General features: G+C 35.3%; 1 non-coding gene across 1 annotated transcript; it reads right to left on the bottom strand.

The window, feature by feature from the left end:
* Window positions 1-9,395: 9,395 nt before the first annotated feature.
* On the bottom strand, window positions 9,396-9,502 carry LOC141687816 (small nucleolar RNA R71). The gene has a single exon (XR_012561297.1). It is a non-coding gene; the product is annotated as a small nucleolar RNA R71 (small nucleolar RNA).
* Between the last annotated feature and the right edge of the window lie 1,207 nt (window positions 9,503-10,709).

Here is a 10,709-nt window from a genome sequence, read left to right as displayed (position 1 = left end):
TGTGGCCCAAAATTAACTCGTATAAAGTTGTACCAAGAGGTGGTAAAAGGTAATCAAATTGAATATATAATTTTTACATGTTAATTGTACTAATATATGGTGTCAAGTGACTCTTATAGGGTGCAAAATCACTCTAATATGGTGTAAATTTAGTTACAAGGTTGATTAGAGCCAAAATATGGCCCAAAATTGACTCGTATAAAAGTGGTACCGAAAGGAGGTAAAAGGATGTCAAATTGTTTGTATATGATATTTACATGTTAATTGTACTAATATATGGTGTCAAGTGACTCTTATAGGGTGCAAAATCACTCTAATATGGTGTAAAGTGAATTACAAAGTTGATTAGAGCCAAAATGTGGCCCAAAATTGACTCGAATAAAAGTGGTAACAAGAGTTGGTAAAAGGATGTCAAATTGGACGTATATGATGTTTACATGTTAATTGTACTAATATATGGTGGAAAGTGACTCAAAATATGGTGACAAGTTAATGTTAATCGTACTAGTATATGATGTTTACATGTTAATTGTACTAATATATGGTGACAAGTGACTCTTATAGGGTGCAAAATCAATCTAATATGGTGTAAATTTAGTCACAAGGTTGATTAGAGCCAAAATATGGCCCAAAATTGGCTCGTATAAAAGTGGTACCGAAAGGAGGTAAAAGGATGTTAAATTGGATGTATATGATGTTGACATGTTAATAGTACTAATATATGGTGGCAAGTGACTCTTATAGGGTGCAAAATCACTCTAATATGGTGTAAAGTGACTTACAAGGGTGGTTAGAGCTAAAATGAGGCCCAAAATTTACTTGTATAAAAGTGGTACTAAAAGGAGGTAAAGAATGTTAAATTGGATGTATATTATGCTTACATGTTAATTGTACAAATATATGGCGGCAAGTAACTATTATAGGGTGCAAAATCACTCTAATATGGTGTAAAGTGAATTACAAAGTTTATTAGAGCCAAAATGTGGCCCAAATATGACTCGTATAAAACTGGTACCAAGAGGTGGTAAAAAGATGTCAAATTGGACGTATACGATGTTTACATGTTAATTGTACTAATATGTGGTGAAAAGTGACTCTTATAGGGTGCAAAATCACTCTAATATGGTATAAAGTGAATTACAAGGTTGATTAGAGCCAAAATGGGGCCCAAAATTGACTCATATAAAGTGGTACCAAGAGGTGGTAAAAGGAAATCAAATTGGACGTATATGATGTTTACATGTTAATTGTACTAATATATGGTGACAAGTGACTTTTATAGGGTGCAAAATCACTCTAATATGGTATAAAGTGACTTACAAGGTTGATTAGAGCTAAAATGTGGCCCAAAATTAACTCGTATAAAGTGGTACCAAGAGGTGGTAAAAGGTAATCAAATTGAATATATAATTTTTACATGTTAATTGTACTAATATATGGTGTCAAGTGACTCTTATAGGGTGCAAAATCACTCTAATATGGTGTAAATTTACTTACAAGGTTGATTAGAGCCAAAATATGGCCCAAAATTGACTCGTATAAAAGTGGTACCGAAAGGAGGTAAAAGGATGTCAAATTGTTTGTATATGATATTTACATGTTAATTGTACTAATATATGGTGTCAAGTGACTCTTATAGGGTGCAAAATCACTCTAATATGGTGTAAAGTGAATTACAAAGTTGATTAGAGCCAAAATGTGGCCCAAAATTGACTCGAATAAAAGTGATAACAAGAGTTGGTAAAAGGATGTCAAATTGGACGTATATGATGTTTACATTTTATTGTACTAATATATGGTGGAAAGTGACTCAAAATATCGTGACAAGTTAATGTTAATCGTACTAGTATATGATGTTTACATGTTAATTGTACTAATATATGGTGACAAGTGACTCTTATAGGGTGCAAAATCAATCTAATATGGTGTAAATTTAGTCACAAGGTTGATTAGAGCCAAAATATGGCCCAAAATTGGCTCGTATAAAAGTGGTACCGAAAGGAGGTAAAAGGATGTTAAATTGGATGTATATGATGTTGACATGTTAATATTACTAATATATGGTGGCAAGTGACTCTTATAGGGTGCAAAATCACTCTAATATGGTGTAAAGTGACTTACAAGGGTGGTTAGAGCTAAAATGAGGCCCAAAATTTACTTGTATAAAAGTGGTACTAAAAGGAGGTAAAGAATGTTAAATTGGATGTATATTATGTTTACATGTTAATTGTACAAATATATGGCGGCAAGTAACTATTATAGGGTGCAAAATCACTCTAATATGGTGTAAAGTGAATTACAAAGTTTATTAGAGCCAAAATGTGGCCCAAATATGACTCGTATAAAACTGGTACCAAGAGGTGGTAAAAAGATGTCAAATTGGACGTATACGATGTTTACATGTTAATTGTACTAATATAAGGTGAAAAGTGACTCTTATAGGGTGCAAAATCACTCTAATATGGTATAAAGTGAATTACAAGGTTGATTAGAGCCAAAATGTGGCCCAAAATTGACTCGTATAAAGTGGTACCAAGAGGTGGTAAAAGGTAATCAAATTGGACGTATATGATGTTTACATGTTAATTGTACTAATATATGGTGACAAGTGACTTTTATAGGGTGCAAAATCACTCTAATATGGTGTAAAGTGACTTACAAGGTTGATTAGAGCTAAAATGTGGCCCAAAATTAACTCGTATAAAGTGGTACCAAGAGGTGGTAAAAGGTAATCAAATTGAATATATAATTTTTACATGTTAATTGTACTAATATATGGTGTCAAGTGACTCTTATAGGGTGCAAAATCACTCTAATATGGTGTAAATTTACTTACAAGGTTGATTAGAGCCAAAATATGGCCCAAAATTGACTCGTATAAAAGTGGTACCGAAAGGAGGTAAAAGGATGTCAAATTGGATGTATATGATGTTTACATGTTAATTGTACTAATATATGGTGTCAAGTGACTCTTATAGGGTGCAAAATCACTCTAATATGGTGTAAATTTAGTTACAAGGTTGATTAGAGCCAAAATATGGCCCAAAATTGACTCGTATAAAAGTGGTACCGAAAGAAGGTAAAAGGATGTCAAATTGGATGTATATGATGCTGACATGTTAATAGTACTAATATATGGTGGCAAGTGACTCTTATAGGGTGTAAGATCACTCTAATTTTGTGTAAAGTGAGTAACATGGTTGATTAGAGCCAAAATGTGGCCCAAAATTGACTCGTACAAAGTGGTACCAAGAGGTGGTAAAAGGTAATCAAATTGGACGTATATGATGTTTACATGTTAATTGTACTAATATATGGTGACAAATGACTTTTATAGGGTGCAAAATCACTCTAATATGGTGTAAAGTGACTTACAAGGTTGATTAGAGCTAAAATGTGGCCCAAAATTAACTCGTATAAAGTGGTACCAAGAGGTGGTAAAAGGTAATCAAATTGAATATATAATTTTTACATGTTAATTGTACTAATATATAGTGTCAAGTGACTCTTATAGGGTGCAAAATCACTCTAATATGGTGTAAATTTAGTTACAAGGTTGATTAGAGCCAAAATATGGCCCAAAATTGACTCGTATAAAAGTGGTACCGAAAGTAGGTAAAAGGATGTCAAATTGTTTGTATATGATATTTACATGTTAATTGTACTAATATATGGTGTCAAGTGACTCTTATAGGGTGCAAAATCACTCTAATATGGTGTAAAGTGAATTACAAAGTTGATTAGAGCCAAAATGTGGCCCAAAATTGACTCGAATAAAAGTGGTAACAAGAGTTGGTAAAAGGATGTCAAATTGGACGTATATGATGTTTACATGTTAATTGTACTAATATATGGTGGAAAGTGACTCAAAATATGGTGACAAGTTAATGTTAATCGTACTAGTATATGATGTTTACATGTTAATTGTACTAATATATGGTGACAAGTGACTCTTATAGGGTGCAAAATCAATCTAATATGGTGTAAATTTAGTCACAAGGTTGATTAGAGCCAAAATATGGCCCAAAATTGGCTCGTATAAAAGTGGTACCGAAAGGAGGTAAAAGGATGTTAAATTGGATGTATATGATGTTGACATGTTAATAGTACTAATATATGGTGGCAAGTGACTCTTATAGGGTGCAAAATCACTCTAATATGGTGTAAAGTGACTTACAAGGGTGGTTAGAGCTAAAATGAGGCCCAAAATTTACTTGTATAAAAGTGGTACTAAAAGGAGGTAAAGAATGTTAAATTGGATGTATATTATGTTTACATGTTAATTGTACAAATATATGGCGGCAAGTAACTATTATAGGGTGCAAAATCACTCTAATATGGTGTAAAGTGAATTACAAAGTTTATTAGAGCCAAAATGTGGCCCAAATATGACTCGTATAAAACTGGTACCAAGAGGTGGTAAAAAGATATCAAATTGGACGTATACGATGTTTACATGTTAATTGTACTAATATGTGGTGAAAAGTGACTCTTATAGGGTGCAAAATCACTCTAATATGGTATAAAGTGAATTACAAGGTTGATTAGAGCAAAAATGTGGCCCAAAATTGACTCATATAAAGTGGTACCAAGAGGTGGTAAAAGGTAATCAAATTGGACGTATATGATGTTTACATGTTAATTGTACTAATATATGGTGACAAGTGACTTTTATAGGGTGCAAAATCACTCTAATATGGTATAAAGTGACTTACAAGGTTGATTAGAGCTAAAATGTGGCCCAAAATTAACTCGTATAAAGTGGTACCAAGAGGTGGTAAAAGTTAATCAAATTGAATATATAATTTTTACATGTTAATTGTACTAATATATGGTGTCAAGTGACTCTTATAGGGTGCAAAATCACTCTAATATGGTGTAAATTTACTTACAAGGTTGATTAGAGCAAAAATATGGCCCAAAATTGACTCGTATAAAAGTGGTACCGAAAGGAGGTAAAAGGATGTCAAATTGTTTGTATATGATATTTACATGTTAATTGTACTAATATATGGTGTCAAGTGACTCTTATAGGGTGCAAAATCACTCTAATATGGTGTAAAGTGAATTACAAAGTTGATTAGAGCCAAAATGTGGCCCAAAATTGACTCGAATAAAAGTGGTAACAAGAGTTGGTAAAAGGATGTCAAATTGGACGTATATGATGTTTACATTTTATTGTACTAATATATGGTGGAAAGTGACTCAAAATATCGTGACAAGTTAATGTTAATCGTACTAGTATATGATGTTTACATGTTAATTGTACTAATATATGGTGACAAGTGACTCTTATAGGGCGCAAAATCAATCTAATATGGTGTAAATTTAGTCACAAGGTTGATTAGAGCCAAAATATGGCCCAAAATTGGCTCGTATAAAAGTGGTACCGAAAGGAGGTAAAAGGATGTTAAATTGGATGTATATGATGTTGACATGTTAATATTACTAATATATGGTGGCAAGTGACTCTTATAGGGTGCAAAATCACTCTAATATGGTGTAAAGTGACTTACAAGGGTGGTTAGAGCTAAAATGAGGCCCAAAATTTACTTGTATAAAAGTGGTACTAAAAGGAGGTAAAGAATGTTAAATTGGATGTATATTATGTTTACATGTTAATTGTACAAATATATGGCGGCAAGTAACTATTATAGGGTGCAAAATCACTCTAATATGGTGTAAAGTGAATTACAAAGTTTATTAGAGCCAAAATGTGGCCCAAATATGACTCGTATAAAACTGGTACCAAGAGGTGGTAAAAAGATGTCAAATTCGACGTATACGATGTTTACATGTTAATTGTACTAATATGTGGTGAAAAGTGACTCTTATAGGGTGTAAAATCACTCTAATATGGTATAAAGTGAATTACAAGGTTGATTAGAGCCAAAATGTGGCCCAAAATTGACTCGTATAAAGTGGTACCAAGAGGTGGTAAAAGGTAATCAAATTGGACGTATATGATGTTTACATGTTAATTGTACTAATATATGGTGACAAGTGACTTTTATAGGGTGCAAAATCACTCTAATATGGTGCAAAGTGACTTACAAGGTTGATTAGAGCTAAAATGTGGCCCAAAATTAACTCGTATAAAGTGGTACCAAGAGGTGGTAAAAGGTAATCAAATTGAATATATAATTTTTACATGTTAATTGTACTAATATATGGTGTCAAGTGACTCTTATAGGGTGCAGAATCACTCTAATATGGTGTAAATTTACTTACAAGGTTGATTAGAGCCAAAATATGGCCCAAAATTGACTCGTATAAAAGTGGTACCGAAAGGAGGTAAAAGGATGTCAAATTGTTTGTATATGATGTTTACATGTTAATTGTACTAATATATGGTGTCAAGTGACTCTTATAGGGTACAAAATCACTCTAATATGGTGTAAAGTGAATTACAAGGTTGATTAGAGCCAAAATTTGGCCCAAAATTGACTCGAATAAAAGTCGTAACAAGAGTTGGTAAAAGGATGTCAAATTGGACGTATATGATGTTAAATGTTAATTGTACTAATATATGGTGTCAAGTGACTCAAAATATGGTGACAAGTTAATGTTAATCGTACTAGTATATGATGTTTACAAGTTAATTGTACTAATATATGGTGACAAGTGACTCTTATAGGGTGCAAAATCACTCTAATATGGTATAAATTTAGTCACAAGGTTGATTAGAGCCAAAATATGGCCCAAAATTGGCTCGTATAAAAGTGGTACCGAAAGGAGGTAAAAGGATGTCAAATTGAACGTATATGATGTTTACATGTTAATTGTACTAATATATGGTGACAAGTGACTCTTATAGGGTGCAAAATCACTCTAATATGGTGTAAATTTAGTTACAAGGTTGATTAGAGCCAAAATATGGCCCAAAATTGACTCGTATAAAAGTGATACCGAAAGAAGGTAAAAGGATGTCAAATTGGATGTATATGATGCTGACATGTTAATAGTACTAATATATGGTGGCAAGTGACTTTTATAGGGTGCAAAATCACTCTAATATGGTGTAAAGTGACTTACAAGGTTGATTAGGGCCAAAATGTGGCCCAAAGTTGACTCGAATAAAAGTGGTAAGAAGAGTTGGTAAACGGATGTCAAATTGGACGTATAAGATGTTTACATGTTAATTGTACTAATATATGGTGGAAAGTGACCCTTATAGGGTGTTAAATCACTCTAATATGGTGTAAAGTGAGTAACAAGGTTGATTAGAGCCAAAATGTGGCTCAAAATTAACTCGTATAAAGTGGTACCTGATAAGTGGCATTTTATACCACTTAGAACGTCTTAAAATGGCTTAAATTGGTGTCTTGTAATCAAGTATTTTGTGTATTTGATGCGTTTTTCTAGTGTTTATGCATTTCAGGGTATTAGTTGCATTTCGGAGGAGGAATCATCAAGAATAAGCCTTGGCATGTGTTCACCATTGCGAGAGGAAAAGAACGGGCAGATTATGGTGAAGAAACGGAGCAAACCTGGAATTTTTCCAGTAGGGTCCTGCGCGCCCGCGCAGCAATGCTGAGCGGCCGCGCAGCAGCCTTGCGCGCCCGCGCAGAAATGCTGAGCGGCCGCGCAGGGTCGGGGAAAAGGATAAATTATTTTAGACTTCTACTTCTGTTTGGCTTCCAACTTCTATGTAATCTGAGTTTTATGGGACTATTATATAAGTAGATTTGAGACGTTTTCATAGAGAATAAGAAGGAGATTATGTTTTAGATTGTGTTTGGCGCAAGAAGCAAAGGAGATAAGGAAGAAGACCGATTTAGCACACTGCAACGAAGGGGAAGCATATGTTCTTGTGATTCTTGTTTCGTTGTAACGTTGGATGCTAGTTTTCTTGCTTTGACTTATTTACTCTTGTGACGTACTCTATTTTAATATAATTAGTTTAGTTATTATTTTCTTGTGTTGTTTATCATGATTTCATATGAACCCATGATGGCGATAAGTTCTATTATGGGCTAATCGTGATCATGGGGTTGCAACAGATTTATTATGGAATTCTTTAGTTAATTGTTTAATACTTTAGTGTGTGATGATTGCATGATATCTAGTATTGGTTGTGCGTATTCGTCTTATGTGCGTCACGAACATATAAGATAGGGTGTTAATCTCTTGTGAAGCGACGGTGGATCTTGAGATTTAGAACTTGCCATGCTAGCATAGGTTCATGTACGTTGTGCATAATTAGTGGGTAACTCTAACAGTTTTATTTGCCCTATGTAATCAAAAGGAATAACTTGTGCTTAAATCGTTGTGTTGTCAATTTCTGTAGACATATAGGAACTCAACATAATTGATGACTATTCAACTTCTATCTTAATTGTGGATGCTTGGTAGAATGGTATTAGTACAATGAAAGTTGGCTTTTATCAGTTTCGTGTTATTCGATTAATATCATCACTGTCACATGCTAAAGGTAATAACAATGGCTATAGAAGGAAGTAATAATGAAGTTGTGATCTCATGAGTGTTTTATTATTGATAAATTGAAGTGTTAGTTAAGTGGTTAATTAAGTAGTTAATTATAGTTAATATTTAATCAACAATTTTAAGTGTTATCTTAACATTGAGAAGTAATCATACATTGGTGAGTGAGTTTAATTAGACAATAACTTAGTCTGAGTCTCTGAGGGAACGAACTAGAAAGTATTCTATATTACTTGCGAACGCGTATACTTGCGTGTATATTAGTGCATGATTTCGCCCTAACAAGTTTTTGGCGCCGCTGCCGGGGACTTGGCGTATTTGTTTAGTTTATGTACTTACCATCATTGGTCATTAGGACTCAGTGATTAGGACGTAGTAGTTAATTACTCTTTTCGGTTGTGTTTCAGGTACTTTAGCAAGCGTTTATGCAAACTCGTTCTCGTACTCGCAAGAGGACCTTCGATACAGCTGAGGAGAAAGACGAAGTTCTTGATACTCCGGAGAAGTTAGATTTTGAGGATTCGGATTCAGGAACTGAGCAGAAAGAACCAGTAAACATGGGAGATCGTATTGTTCAAGCTGATCCAGCTCTTATGGATTTTTCTCGGCCTAAAATTGATGACATTCAGTCAAGCATCCTTCATCCGGCTATTCAAGCTAACACCTTTGAAATCAAGCCGGGCACTATTCAGATGGTGCATAATTCTGTTTCTTTTGGAGGAGCGGCAACTGAAGACCCCAACATGCACAAAAGGAATTTTGTCGAGATCTGCAGCACTTTTAAGTATAATGGCATGACTGATGAGGCTATCAAGTTGAGGCTTTTCCCATTCTCACTGAGGGATAAGGCTAAAGACTGGTTACATTCTGAACCAGCTGGGTCCATCACTACGTGGCAAGATCTTGCGCAAAAGTTTCTGGTGAAGTTTTATCCAATGGCAAAGACTGCTGCTATGAGGAGTGCTCTTACTCAGTTTGCGCAGCAACCTACAGAATCTATGTGCGAGGCTTGGGAACGCTACAAGGAAATGTTGAGAAAATGTCCACATCATGGAATGCTGGATTGGATGGTAATTACTGGTTTTTATAATGGTTTGGGGGCCCAATCTCGGCCCATGTTCGATGCAGCAGCTGGAGGAGCCTTATGGGCTAAAAGCTATACTGAGGCGTATAATCTTATCGAGACGATGGCTGCAAATGAGCATCAAAACCCAACTCAGAGGATGACGTCAGGCAAGGTAGCAGGTATTCTGGAAGTTGATGCAGCCACCGCTATTACAGCCCAGCTCCAAGCGCTATCAATGAAGGTTGATTCTTTGGCTACGTATGGAGTTAATCAAATAGCTATGGTTTGTGAGCTTTGTGCAGGTTCTCATGCTACGGATCAGTGTTCTCTTGTCAACGAATCTGTTTTGTATGTGAATAATTATCAGCAACAACAGCAGCCTGTGCCAGCGACCTATCATCCTAACAACAGAAATCATCCAAATTTCAGCTGGGGAAATAATCAGAATGCTATTCAGCCACCATATCAGCAAGGAGTAAGTAAACAGTTTAACCCACCTGGATTCCAGCAACCACAGCAGTATGCTACAAGGTAATCATATCCTCAACAGGGAAGTGCAGCTGCACCTACTAGTGCTGATTTTGAGGAACTTAAGCTGTTGTGCAAGAGTCAGGTGGTTTCTATCAAGACCTTGGAAAATCAAATCGGTCAATTAGCCAATGCAGTGCTCAATCGTCAACCTGGCACTCTTCCCAGTGACACGGAAGTACCAGACAGGAAGGAAGCTAAAGAGCAAGTCAAGGCTATTACCTTAAGGTCTGGAAAAGTAGCTGATGCTGAAAAGGCAAAAGAAGTCGAAGCTGAAGTTAGAGATGAAGAATCTAAGCAAAAGGAGAAAGTGGCGGAACCAAAGAAGACTACTGTTGAACACACTCTGCCTGAGGCTAATACAGGGGAGAAACAGCTCTATCCTCCACCACCTTTTCCTAAGAGATTGCAGCAACAAAAGCTGGATAGACAGTTCGGGAAGTTTCTGGAGGTGTTCAAGAAACTTCACATCAATATACCTTTCGCTGAGGCTCTGGAACAAATGCCTAGTTATGCGAAGTTTATGAAGAATATTCTTTCAAGGAAGGTGAAACTGGATGACCTTGAAACCGTTGCTCTCACAGAAGAATGCAGCGCTGTTCTGCAGCAAAAGTTACCACCAAAACTGAAAGATCCAGGAAGCTTCACCATTCCTTGCACCATTGGCAAT

This window comes from Apium graveolens, chromosome 9 (genome assembly GCF_009905375.1).
Source record: "Apium graveolens cultivar Ventura chromosome 9, ASM990537v1, whole genome shotgun sequence".
In the NCBI taxonomy this organism is placed as follows: Eukaryota; Viridiplantae; Streptophyta; class Magnoliopsida; order Apiales; family Apiaceae; genus Apium; species Apium graveolens.
Note: the sequence above shows the minus strand (reverse complement) of the source record. Positions and strands in the feature narration are given on the sequence as shown.